At 39.8% G+C, this 13608-nt stretch overlaps 1 long non-coding RNA gene across 1 annotated transcript in view; it reads right to left on the bottom strand.

The window, feature by feature from the left end:
• The window catches only part of LOC113948707, a 20072-nt gene extending 6465 nt beyond the window's left edge, over positions 1-13607 (bottom strand). The window contains exons 1-4 of the long non-coding RNA XR_003528215.1: positions 13470-13607; positions 7737-7819; positions 1278-5549; positions 265-373 (exon numbers count right to left, since the gene is read on the bottom strand). This is a non-coding gene — a long non-coding RNA (uncharacterized LOC113948707). The remainder of the gene's footprint in view (positions 1-264; positions 374-1277; positions 5550-7736; positions 7820-13469) is intronic.
• Between the last annotated feature and the right edge of the window lies 1 nt (position 13608).

The raw sequence follows: 13608 nt of genomic DNA, 5'->3' as shown, positions 1-13608 counted from the left end.
TGTCTGTGTGTCTGTGTCCGTGTGTCTGTGTCTGTGTGTCTGTGTCTGTGTCTGTGTCTGTGTGTCTATGTGTGTGTGTGTCTGTGTCTCTGTGTGTGTGTGTCTGTGTCTGTGTGTCTATGTGTGTCTGTGTCTGTGTCTCTGTGTGTGTGTCTGTGTCTGTGTGCTCCCGCACACACTCCCCGCGGCTCCGGGGCTCCGAGCGGGTGCTGGTGTGCCGGGCTCCCGGCGGGGGCCAGAGGGCTGCGGTGGCTCTGCTCCGACCTCGGCAGCAGGGAAGCTCAGGGCAGTTTGCTTGAGTGACACGAGAGGGAAAATCCGAGAGCTGCGGACTGGAGAGCCTTTTCTGGTGAAACGCGAGCAATCTCCAGCACTGCAATAAACAAAATAACAAACAAGGGGAGGTGGACACGTAGATTTTGACAGTTTGAGTTAATAGAGTCTGGAGGAACATAGCTGTTTGTGCCATCAACTCAGCAAAGATTTCTGAAGGAAACCTTCTGTACCTAGAGCCAAGTGCAATCTAGTTAAAAAAAAAAAAAATCCTGGAAGTAAATTGCCTTAAGTCGGGGAGGAGAGAATACATCTCATAGAAGACAAAATGTCTTCAACTGACTAATTGGAACAACATATTAAGCTGTGACACAAAAAGTCACTGTTAATTTGGCTGGGGCCAAGCAGTGCATTCCCTCCTCTCAATTCTATATTTCTGATTTTCCAGACAGCTGGACCTGTGTTTCCCCTGCATGGGCAGCTGCCCCCTACAACAGCATCCTTTGGTGTCCTGATTCCCTGTAAAGCTCCATCCAAAGCTTATCAGACTAAGAGTCCATTTTTTCTTTCATCATCTCTCAACCTTGAATTTACCTCACCATCGGTGGACTCAGATGTTTTGTCATTTCTGGAGCTGCAATTGCACTACAAGATTAGGGCAGAAAAAGAATAAAGAGAACTGTTTCACATGAAGAGGACTTCTAGATTTCCATTTCTTTTCAGATGCACAGAGCACAGGGAAGTGCCTATATGCTGCAGGAAGCTCGGGGCTGTTATGAGGCTCAGGGGGTGACTGGCCTATGTAGGCAGAACTGTTCTTCCTTGAGGGCTAAATCTACTTGTTTTGGAAACTGCTGATATATGTGAACTTCAGGGGAGATACTAATTACATTTCATGTAGATGTGGTTGCTACTTGAGCCAAATTCTTATTTACACTGGAGTAAATTTTGTATATATATTAAATACCAGAGAGGTGGGAAGAATTGTTAATGAAAATGGGTACCTAGTTGTTCATCAACACTGCCTCCACATGTACATTTCATCCCCTGAAACAAAAAATCCAAGTTAAGCCTGTCACAAATATCATATTTTCTTACACATTCCTTCCTCTAACTATATCCACAAGCAGATTGTCCATCAGTGCTGCAGGCAGCTTGTGACAAACTGCTGTTTCAGTAATTACTGAGGGTCTGTATCACATTTGTGATGCTGTTCACCGGAGGGGGGTTCAAACCTAGAAAGACAGGCATCATCACTTTTCTTCTGAAGCTGAGACCAAGACTGAGTCACTGGGCTGGCCACTGACTGGCTCAGCAGATCAGCAGTGGCACCAAACATATTGTATTTATTGAATATTATGAGGGGAACAATGAGCTGTAGGATGGTAACAGCAGTGATACAAAGGGAGCTAGACAGCACTGGATAAGGAATCCAGTCAGGTATCGGCCAGTCACCAGGATGAGTATATTTATAACAAAGATCATTTGAGGGTCATAATTGGGACATAAAGGGAATCTGCTTTGTTTGCACGTCATCATCACCATTGTTCAGCACATCTTTAGGGTACAAAAATGCTCATGTATTTTTCCAAGATTTTACTAAAAAGAACGTTTCTCTTTTTGCACATGGTGACTTCTTTATTCTTTTATCAAGTAAGCTGGGAGTTCTTCATTTAGGTTATGTAAAATGTTTACCTATGGAGAAGCTTACCTGCATTCAATGACTCTGCACCACACCATTTTTTACAGGGTCAGCAAAATTCTTAAAGGCTGGAGTGTAAAAATTGTGTTGCACTGCATTTGTGCATTGCCTTTCCTTTATCCAGAGAAACTCACCTCACTTGCCTCCGTCCTTTTGCATAGTAGGTTTTATTTACAAATTGGCAGTAAAGTGCTGTAGTCTCTTTGACAGTTTGCAATTAATTGCACACAATCTGTTTAGGCTTCAAGATGCACCGTTCATAAATGATGATATATTCCAAAAGGCAGCCCAATTGGCTGCTTTGCATATTGCATATATTTTTCATATTTCTGAGACAGGACATATGCAAAATCATTTTACTGTGGCACAAACACAGGAAAGATTATTTGAAAGAAAGGCCAGAGGCCAGAGATTCTGTATCTAATTCTTTCACTCACCTGCTGCAGACTGTGGGTAAGTCATCTAATATTTCTCTGCCTTTCTTCTGCATCTGCACAAGGTTGTTTATTCTTCTAAGAACTGGAATTCAGTGAATGAAACTGTAATTTATTATTATTAATACATTCCAATAAATGATTGCAGTGCTTTAGCATTGCTTTGAAGTCAGTCAAGTATAAAAGAAATAGAGAATTGTAAGAAACGGCCGTTCAGTCCATCTGATACGTGTGCATTGAAATGCTTCTTGTGGAATGACCTCCTCTGACCAAGAAGCTGATACAGGAGTATGTGCTAAATGGATCCCAGAGTCTTGAGAAGCTTCGTCTCCTTTCCCTTATCTTGTGTAAAGAGTGACATGAGTCATGTGGCCCAAATCAGTAAAAGCAACTTTTATGACATAAAGCATTAAAAAATGCCAGTAAATATCTCATATTGACATCATACTTATCACCATGCTTACAAGAAGCTCCCACCTATTTTCATTTTTCTCTCTTTCCTCCCACCCTGCCTTCCTGTTTTGAATTAATGGACAACTCCCAGAAAAGCAACATACACTTTAATGATACATGTAGTACTATAATTGAATCAAACTACTTTGATTCCCCAAAATGCTATTCTTTATTTGCTGGCAGGCTACTTGTTTGTGATCCTAACATTGTCAGTCACATCAGGAAAGCCTTCTTAGTCATAAAATATCTACTGCAGAGGAAGTACTATTGGTTCTATATGGGGCTTTTTAGCAGTAATTATGTACAGCTTTTAGTAATTTTGAGTCACCCAAGCATCATTGATAACAAACCATTTGCAATGACATGCAATGATGCCTACACAATATTTTTACAAGCAAAATAAAATAAGACATTTTGGTGGTAACATGTAAATTAGCCTTGAGGCTTGCAATGTAATGCTCATCAAGTGTGTAACATTTAATTACAAGACCACTGAGCATAAGTGAGATCCCCTGAGCTTTTCATCCCTACAATAGAAAGATTCTCCCACTGAACTGACAATTTGGATCCTCTCATCAGATGTGGAATGAAGTTGCTCATCTCTCAGCAGGCCAAACTGGCTTTTAAGGGTCTGATGTCTTTCAGGACCCTATTTAGTAAAGTACTTCGTGTTATTGGTGCTTGAGGTACCTTGTTGAATCCCATCTGCAGGGAACTGAGAACAGCAGGCACAAGGTATAACATACCATTAGCCCATAATCAGAGGGATTTGCACCTAAAGTAGAAGAGCTAAGTCTGGGCCATTCTGATTTCTACCGTAATAAACAAAATTCTACTATACTTTAGGAGTTACTTAAAGTGCAGTGTCTTCATACTGGTTGCTTTTGACATACCCAAATGTACAGCAGCACAGAAAACTCCAGTGATTCTGTGTTCTGCACTGAATTAGTGCAGTTTGCATCCACTTGTGCATGGAAGCATAGATTAGACCTTTCATTGGGTCTAGCCTACATCACTAGCACAAACAAACCTAAAATATTATTTGTCTCAACCTTTACATCTAGATACTTCTGAAAAGGTAGTGATTGCTTTGTTGGGGTCCAGGTTTCAAACTAGGTGCCTATTTTCTTCACCTTGACCTCTGAAATTCACAGGGTGGCTGGCGTGGCCAACAAGGGAGAAATGCCCCAAGCCAGATAAAACACACAGACATAACTCCTCCAAGCCCATTTAGGCCTATATAACTGCCTGTCCTCTGCAGATAGCTTGCAATCCTTTTGTTGGGGCTGCCAGTGGAGATGCCTGGGGGTCCACTGACAAAGCAGAGGACTAACAAGTGCCTGAGAAGATGCACGTTCTGTCTTTGATGAGCTACTCTAAAAAAGCAAAGTAAAAAAAAACCCAAACCCAACAAACAAAAAACTCCCTAACACAACAGAAAGACAAAGGGCAAAATATACAAATATGATAGAGTAAACTATATAACAGTGTACTCTTGCTCAAAATTTTAAGGGCTTCCACATTTTTGATTTTTTAATACTTCAATCTGACAAAATTAATATGTAAAGAGGAAGGCAAGTTTAAAGTGTTTGATTACAAAAATTGATTGAAATTAATTGAATTAACTTCTTGATTACAAGAAGCAAACAGAAAGCTATTTCAAAATCCAAAATGTATGCAGTTTTCCAGTAAGTTTGGGAGAGAAACCATTACTCTCTAGGTTTGCTGGAGATAGGAGTTTCATTTTCAGTATCTGTCCAATATAGCAAATTTATTTGATAACTTACTTGTTACAGACAGCATTATATGTGTATTGTCCCAGTTCTCTAGATCCTGGAAAATGAGAAGCCTGAAGAACTGGTAAGGAATATGACTCGATCTGAGACAGCTACTGTTAATGTTCTGAAATGTCTTGCCTTCCCAATATTGAAGTGTTACCTTTTTATGCAAATGGTAGTCACAAAAGCATGTTCAATCTATGCTATTTCATGATTAGTATTCGCATGTCCAATCAATAAATCCCCAGAGTGTCTCCCTGAAATGGCCATGTTGCTCAGTCTCTCCAGTAGGGAGGTCTATTTAGCAGCAAACCAAAATGTGGAATCAATACCTTGAGAATAATCTACCCACTTGTCCTTATGAAATATTTGTATTTTTCCATGCAAGTTCTGACAGACCAAATGACTTTTCCAATATGTAAGGGTTTAGTGCCTTGTATGGAAATGCATCAACTACACAATTGCCAGCACATCTGAGAGGATCTCTCAAGGTCACTGGTGAATGGACTGAAGAGCTTCAATAAAACTTAAAAGTCATACAGATACAGAACACTCACCTGAATGGTTATAAACTGCCTGTGAGCTACTACAATTTGTAGGTGAGGCTAATCTGGGTAGGACATGGAGCTTTCCTCTCCTGAGCTCGCTGCACACAGCTTCTGTTACATGAGACAGAAATGGAACACCTCTCTGCTGTATGCATACCTTCCCTAGGGAAGGGTCACTGATGCCAGCTTCCTTTTTCACTTGTTTTTACCTGCTGCATGGTTTGCAGCCCAGTGCAGTACAGGACAGCAGCCACTCCTCAGTCTGTCCCTTGAGCAGAGAGCAGGTGCAGGGGAGCACCTCTGCATTCTGTCCCCCAGGTATCCCTCTCTGGTTTTAACTGTACCATGAGACCATTTTTTCCTTTGAAAAGTAAATACAATAACATTGTTATTAATAATTTTAATAATAATGGTGATTTAAGAAGACTTAAAAGTTATTCACAATTACTTTCTTTTCTTGGCTCCTTTAATATAGTCACAAGAATACAGTAATCTCCACATGTCTCTTCTGATCTGGAATATATCTGTTCTCATCCTGGCTTTCAAAAGGGAAGCCCTCAGCAAAGGGTCTGAGGTTACATTTTCATTTTTAGCTTGGTTTCCTAAGGAAATGAGGGTCATGCCATTACTGTCTGTCTGTCTGTTCTTATTTTTCTGTTGTATTGCCTTACAGGAACCTTTGAGCCTGTCAGTCAACCTCAGTCAGAGTAAAAAATCTTTGTAAGTCTCAAGAATAAATACATGCCTGTAAGACTTCATGGACACTTTTGGTTGGGGAGCAGAAGGACACACAAATTAGAGCTTTTGCTGAGCAAAGGTGAGGGAAACACAGCCAGTGCCATCTGCTTGGCAGCAGCTGATGGACAAACCAAGACTGGCCACTCAGCAGCATGAGGATAAATTTGGACAAGCCAGAGCAGAGACAGCTTCTTGGCTGGCAAGGGTGTAACAGTGACCCAGCTGCTCCCATGAGTGGGAGGCTCCCAGGAGTGCAGGGCACCTCTCCCTCCCAGGCACATCTCTAGTTCTGTGCTTCACAGCTGCAATTACAAGTCTGTCATCAAGTTCTGCCTTCCCTGCCAAAATAGTCAGGATGTTTTGCAGATTACACACAGCAATACCATTCCTGTTCTAGAGAGATTACAATTTAGGGCTATAATTTATGTTCAGTCCTAAAACCTACTAGCTGTCTAAATTTTTAGTTACAAACTGGAATATAACCTCACTGTATCAAAAACATCCAGCTGTTCTCAGATAGGGTCTGATCCTTTATTTAGTGCAGCTGAAGTAAAGCTTTCCCTGAGTTAGTGATGCAGGACCAAACTTGGGCTGTGCTGCCTTGTATTTGATTAGCAGCACTTGACAGGATAATGTAAGTGCATTGGTTGTATGTACTTCATATGCAGCAGCACTGTGTGGCAGGCAGAAGTAGTGAGAGAAATCCCCACAAAAATAATTAAAAAAATGAACGACCAATGACAGCTAAGAAAAAAAAGCACCATGGAAATCCTAAAAAATCAATAGATTATGAAAGGTACTCTGAGGCTTCCACTGCTATAATCTCAAGGCTTTATTATCAAATATCAAAAAATCATTACTGCAATATCAAAACATTCATAATAACAATATAAAAACTCCACTCAATCTGTTCCTGCAGGGATCTGATCTAAAATCCACAAGAAAAAAAATACAGTTGCTGTGGAAATGGCAGCTAGCCAGTTCAATCAGTCTGCCAACCTGGTTCTATAATTGTACACTAGCCACTGCACCTTGGTGCCACCACTGTAGATAACTTCAAAAGAAGTGCTCAGGCAAACAAACTGTAACTAAATCAGATAAGATATGAAATCTTTCAGGAAAGCTCATAACTGCTGTTATCAGGTGAGCTATTTGTGGCTTCGTGTCTTTTTATCCATAGAGTAACAGATTCCCTATCGTTTAGAAATTATAACTTAAACACCCTGGCTTGCATCCTCCTGCAAAAGATCAGTTCTTCCAACTTTAATGTTCTCCAGATTGCCTTATTTCAAAAGCAAGAGTCACTCCAGATTGCATGGGAAACCTTCATCTTTGCTGCCTGTGGGAATGAAGTTTTAAGAATAACAGGTTTCTACATGGAAGAGTTCTTTTGTTTGAGAATAATTCTGTACCTTTACTGATTACTTATGCATAATATTTTCAGAACTCCTTTTGGAACCTACATACAAATAGAGCTTGTAGTTCATAATGGCAGTATTTGGCAGGGAGTGCTGGGGGTGAATGTCATTCTCCATTTTCTAGTATAACAAAAAAAGAAAAGAAAGCTTTCTGGTCCAATTTGTCCAGAGTGATCTGCTTCATTCTTCACACTTGAAACCCCAAGTCCGACCTGAGATTTATAACCCCACTCAGCTCTTTACTGTGCACCTTTATTTTTAACAGATTTATGGAAGTCTCCTGTATTTGGGGACAAATCATAAATACATACTAGTAACAGATGTCTGTCTTTTCTTAAGCTTAAAATAAGTAAAACTCACTGTAATTCCATTATAAGTTGTAAAATTCGTACCTTCTTTTTTTGTGTGGCTTTCCTCTTGACTGTGTGGGTAGCAGATGGCCCTTCTGAATCCCAGAAAATGCACAGTTAGCTGACTAGACCAAAACAAGAAGGTTTAAAAATTGAGGGATGTACACAGGAATGACAGGGTTAAAGCAGGATGCTTTCAGTTGGACAAGCTCATGTGAGCTTACTCTGTGATTTTACACTGTGAGAAAAGAACTGAGGGAAAAGTACCCAGGCCCTTCCCCCCTCCCCCAAAAAACTGAGATCTTTGTAGGTGAGGAATGTCAAATCATAATGGCATGTGAGCAGAGTGCAGACCTGGCTTGTATGTATTATATACTGCCTACATGTCCTTGGCTTTTCTTCCGCTACAGGCAGACTGTCTGAAGTCACCCTCCAGCCTTTCAACTCATAATCTACTTCCTGACAATAACTAGCAAAAGACTAACATTGCACTTGGCTCTGCAGTAGACTCCAAACAGCCCAGAGGCACGGCAGGGTCAGCCTGCTGCGAGGCTGTTTGTTTATCTTGGTTGACATTTTCCTTTGTGGAGAATCTGTTCCTTGTTATTCAGTACGTACAGCCCTGCACATATCCTGTTTGACTGTCTTTGGATAAAAGTGGGTATTTTCCCGTGTCAATAAATGTTGTGGTGTGAAGCTGTGAGCTGGACTCTGAGAGAACCACCCCCTGCTGAGTATCTCACTTTTGCATTGAGTTTTCTTTGTTAATCAAGTGCAAAATAAGAAGGCTTTCTGTCTAGCAAAAACCCATCATTAATTTTTCATGTGAGCACTAAAGTCTCGAGCACAATCCTTGAGTGGCTTCAAAGAAAAAGAAATAATAAAACCAAAGAGCTACATTTTCCTTTTCCTCATCTTAGTTATTTGATATTTTAAGAAAACTTTTTAATGCAGAATTACAGTTCTCTCAGCTTCACAGTGACACATTCATTCTGAAAACTACATTTGACCTTCAACTTTGTCCTTCATTAGCAGGATTACACCTAAACACTCCTTCATTTTACTGCAAATGAGACAGATGCAATGCATATTCTGTTCGACCCCAGCATTAGGATTATCCCAAGAGTGGCATTTATGTTCTTGTAGTTCCTTGGTATAAATAAATATCAAAGTAGGAAGACCAATCTGTACTCCACCAGGAATAATAAACTAAAATAATATGGCACTGATTCTGTTTGGGTTGTCTAAATGTGTTTTTATGATTGTATATGTTTATGGCTTTCTCACACAGCCACCATGAATTCCAGGCAATTAAAAAGGACATGAGTTCTGAAGCATTTTAAAAGGGGCTTTGCTTTCCAAATGGTGTGTATTAAAAGTAGAATTTTTTTTTTTGACAGAACTACTGCAAAGTCAACAGTCACACATTTGCCCTGCTCCAAATTTCTTACCCTTCTGCCACCTGAAATAACTAATTAGAATATTTCTGTAAGTTGAGAAGAAAGGCAGGGAAAGATTCCTTTTATGTTTGCACATGTATTAGATGCATTGCTAACTTAAGACTCAGCCTGCAGGCCCCAGGTTTGAAAGTAGCTCAGAGGGAGAATGTAGCAGGTCTTGTATAAGGTGTATCAACCCACTGTACCATCTGCTTTTCCAGGGTGAACCAGTCCATTGTCACCACTCCTATGATGTAGAACAGTCCTGTCCTTGCTGAACACTGTCTTGTGTCCACCCCTACTTGACTGAGAGGTACAGATTTTTCAGTTGTAGGTGTAGAGAAGAACAGTATTTAATTGGATAAATGAGTAACTGTGCTCTAACCTACCTTGAACTGCTTGGTCTGTGTGGTGTCACGAGTTATCCAACAAAGATGTAAAAATACAAGTAGTGAAGAAACAGTACTTTTGATCAGATTGTTAAATATTTTTTGCTTGCTTCTGCTATTTACATCAATTCAAATACAGTATAAAGGGCCAAGAGAAGAAAAATGTCCTTAAAAATTTTCCAATTATGAACTAAGTCCAGGTTCAAGTGGTTATGTTCAAGAAATACTTTGGAAGACTAGGGGAAACTGGATTTGATAGGTACCTCAAACAGGTACACTTTTAAAGGTATAAATGCATTTTTCCTCCCTCTGGTTGAACAATCCCTAACCACATGACTTTATACATGAAAGAAGGTGAATAAATGGAAAAGAGAGAGAGAGATAAAGCTCAATATTTTGCTGCTCCACAAAGTCTCCCACAGCTGTCAGTGGAACAACTTAAGGACTTAGGTGTTAACAGCATAATGTTTCAAAATTTAGCCAGATTTATCATGAAAGGAGAGTTTAGTAAAGTGTATGGCTACAGCAGTCACTCACCTGTTCATAACACATCTGGAACAAGCACCTGAAATCTCTGCAAGGGCTGGAAACATGGCATAGTAGTTTCATAGATGGCACAACCTTTAATACACAATGGATGTAGGCAAACATACATAAAAATTCTGGGCCAAGAGTCCTGAAACTCTTTCAGAGTTCACAAATAGTCATATTTTGTGAGAAAATCACTAAGGATCTCTGCTAGTTTGGTCATAAGGTGTTGCCTCTTCTGCATTGTTCATTGTACCTTTGGTCCATCCACCTGTTACATAAGTATTTTACTGGGTGCACAGTCCTAAAGGGAATTGTTAGCCCATTGTGCTTGGGTGCAGAATGTCAGCTGTTTAGTAGAAATGTATTATCCTGTCATTATTAAACATTTATTTTTTGTAGCACCAAGAGACCAATCCTGTCAGGTTTCCTCTGTTAAATTTTCAGTGAATGATAGTCCCTGACAAGCTGACATGAGTGGGAAAGAGCAGGAATTGACAAAAGCTTCCGGTGTTTCCAGAGGAAGGGTGTAAATCCTGCCCAGGGGACTCTTGTTTAGCAATGAGATCCCTTATGGAGATAAAACAGGCACTCCTGAGATAACCTCTGGCAGCAGTAGGGCAAAGAAAAAAACCCTGATGAGCCAAAAGTGTTTCCAAAGGCAAGAAAAAGCAGTCCCATCCCTCTGGGAAGGTTAGGAGGAAGGAAAAGAAGATAAGCAGAATGGGAGAAGTCCAATTTATTATTTGAAAATTATAGCCCAATTTTCACACGTTTAATCAAACCAAGCTCTGAGCCAGCAAAAGTACCCATCATTAGTGGACACGGCCAAGGTGGCTGTTCAGTACCAGCTGCAGCAGCAGAACCAGCACTGCCCTGGGTAAGAGCTGCACTGCAGGAGCCCAGCTCTCCTCCTTGACTGGCTGGAAAGTCTCTGGCTTGTCTATTACAGCAGGAAATGTTTTTAAATCCGAACAATGCAGGAGATCTGAGGGCAGGCAGCACAGATAATGAAAAGAAAAAAGAACTATTACTTGCAAATGATTGTTGCTTTGTCACTTTTCCTTAATTTCCTCAGTAACTGGTAGAAACCGTTCCTTAGAAAATATTTAGGAAATAACATCCATAACACTATTTCCCTGTCTCCCTTAGCTATTGTTTCCATCCTTTTACTTTTGATGACAGGTGAGTTTCAATTGTAGTCCTTTTTATGAATACTCACTGTATAAATTATGCAGAATAAAGTCTCTAATTTCATAGTAGATTTCAAAGATTCTTTTGTTCTTGTGGTGTGTAACAACTGCATAACGTTTTTATTTAGTTCTTCAAAGGCTTTATGATCAAAATTTTTGTTTTAAATAATACCCATAAAATCCCTACATTCACTTATGAAAGCAGAAGCTGAAAGAATTAAATAAGAAGGGTTAATATTCATTTGATTTGTTTGACTCAGGTAAATAATACTGATGTCCACACTGTAATTTGAAAGGAAGAATGTTTTATGGTTTTTTTACTTAAGTATGGTCCATGACTAAAACCAACTGACCATGAATCAGACCTTCACCTGGTGCAAAGTATTTTTGAAGTTAATGCAGAAAAAGCAATGTACATCAACAATGAAATAAGGTATTATCAAGGCTCTGATTCTGAAAAAAATACCCTTTGTTGATCCACACTGAAATTAGGGAGCTGCATCTAGGGGACAAGGATTCAGCTGTTTGGATTTTAAGGCTCAGAGCTCAAGGTTGTGAAGTAATTTCCTGCATTGTCATTTTCATTTTTGAGCCTTCCTATCTGTTTCTCTTGAATACAATAAAGAAAACTTTCCTCGTTCCACAAAAGACTTTTGGCTATCAAACTTCTTGTCAGACGTTGGTATGGAAGAGGTCTCTCAAAGCCACCAACTCTAATAGTAAATATTTCCCTCCAGTATGTAGAAGACCAGCTTCCAATGAATACTTATTTATGTAACATAAACCAGTTTGATCAGGAGCAGTTGAACAAGGCCCTAGAAAAATCCATTGCTTGATGGCTGGTAAATTAGTAAGGATGCAAAGGTATATATTTGTGTGCCTGGTTAAATCCAGCATAGAGATCTGAACAGCAGGTTCCTGTATTTCTTGCATGAGCTCCCTGACTCTGTGCTGCTCATCACACCAGTGCAGGCGAAGGCTTTGTAAAATCAGTATTTTAGCTCCTACAGGACAGCTTTGGCTTTGAAATTTGGTGCCTTACAATGACAGGCCATTTATTGGAATATACCTAGTTGTCCTGGCTTGCAAGTTCTGCTATTAAAGCCCAAAAAATTAAGATGGCACCAAAACAGAGAAATATCAAATTATCCTGAAAATCATGCAAAGCTTCCTTTTGTACTGAATGACAATTAAAGTGCTGAAGGTCAGCTACAGCCTTCCAGCTCTTAGGTTTGGATTGCTGTGCGTCACAAGCCTTTTCACGAGCACCTGACAAATCTCTCTCATTAATAACAAATGACAATCTCACTGGTGCTACAATGCATGTTACATTTAATCAATTTGCTATTTGTATTCATTATGTACATCTCCTATTTTGAGTCATGAAAAATTGAGAAGTAATTACAACGCGGAAGAGCATCACGGATAACAAATGAGATAAGATGAGAAAAAGTACTAATAATTGGTCAGTTGTTCTTGTCAGTACATTTAAAGTAATTAAGGCAGGAAATGAGATAAGACAATTGTATGCCTTTGAAGTGAAACAGAGCATCAGGATAACCACTGGTATGGTACACTGGTTATGAGAAAAATTCAATCATCTAAACATGTATGGTGGTGAGACAGACTTTAAAGAGTTGTTTAACTACAGCTATTACTTAAAGAAGTCAAAGTATCTTCTCTGACTGAAATCTAATTGTAGTGCCTGTAGCCTGATCCTACTACAAGTCTGCCTGTCAACATCTCCATTATAGCCCCTACTGCCAGGGGCTGCTAACTCATCTTTTTTACATTTCAACAGCCTCAAAGAAGGCAAATAAATTAGTGACTCAGATGTCTATTTCTGTACTAAAAATAGGAAGACACATTAAACTTTTTAATCAAGAGAATACCAAGATGATGACAACTTTTAGGATTTCAACTGCATTTTCTTCTGAACCCCAGGATTACCTTAAAAAATGGAAAGGGAAGAAACCGTGTCTCTGACACAAGAGACAGGCTGATGCAATTTTGCACATTGGTAAGATTTTGAAAAGTGGAACAGCCACACTATCTGCTTTTAATGAACAACTGCTGAGTACTTCTACCTGTTAATTCATAAGGCTTTTACCAAACTCAGTAGTCCACATTCCCTGTTGCTGTGATAGATAAACACAAAAGAACACAGGTCCACCTTAAGAGACAGTGTGCCTAATTGAATCTTGAACAGAACTCTGAGGAACTTACATGTCTACAGCCGATGCAGCAGTCCCAGGAAGTTCTCTGTCCAGCCATTTCCTCTGGGCCCCAGAGATCCATAACTGTCTCCATGTGCCAGCCAGGATCAAACTGAGCAGAATGCTCACATCTGGACCCAACCACTGCA

This window comes from Corapipo altera, unplaced genomic scaffold, assembly GCF_003945725.1.
Source record: "Corapipo altera isolate COAL_440 unplaced genomic scaffold, ASM394572v1 62, whole genome shotgun sequence".
NCBI classification, from domain to species: domain Eukaryota; kingdom Metazoa; phylum Chordata; class Aves; order Passeriformes; family Pipridae; genus Corapipo; species Corapipo altera.
The sequence above is the reverse complement of the archived record's forward strand: the minus strand, read 5'-3'. Positions and strand labels throughout refer to the sequence as shown.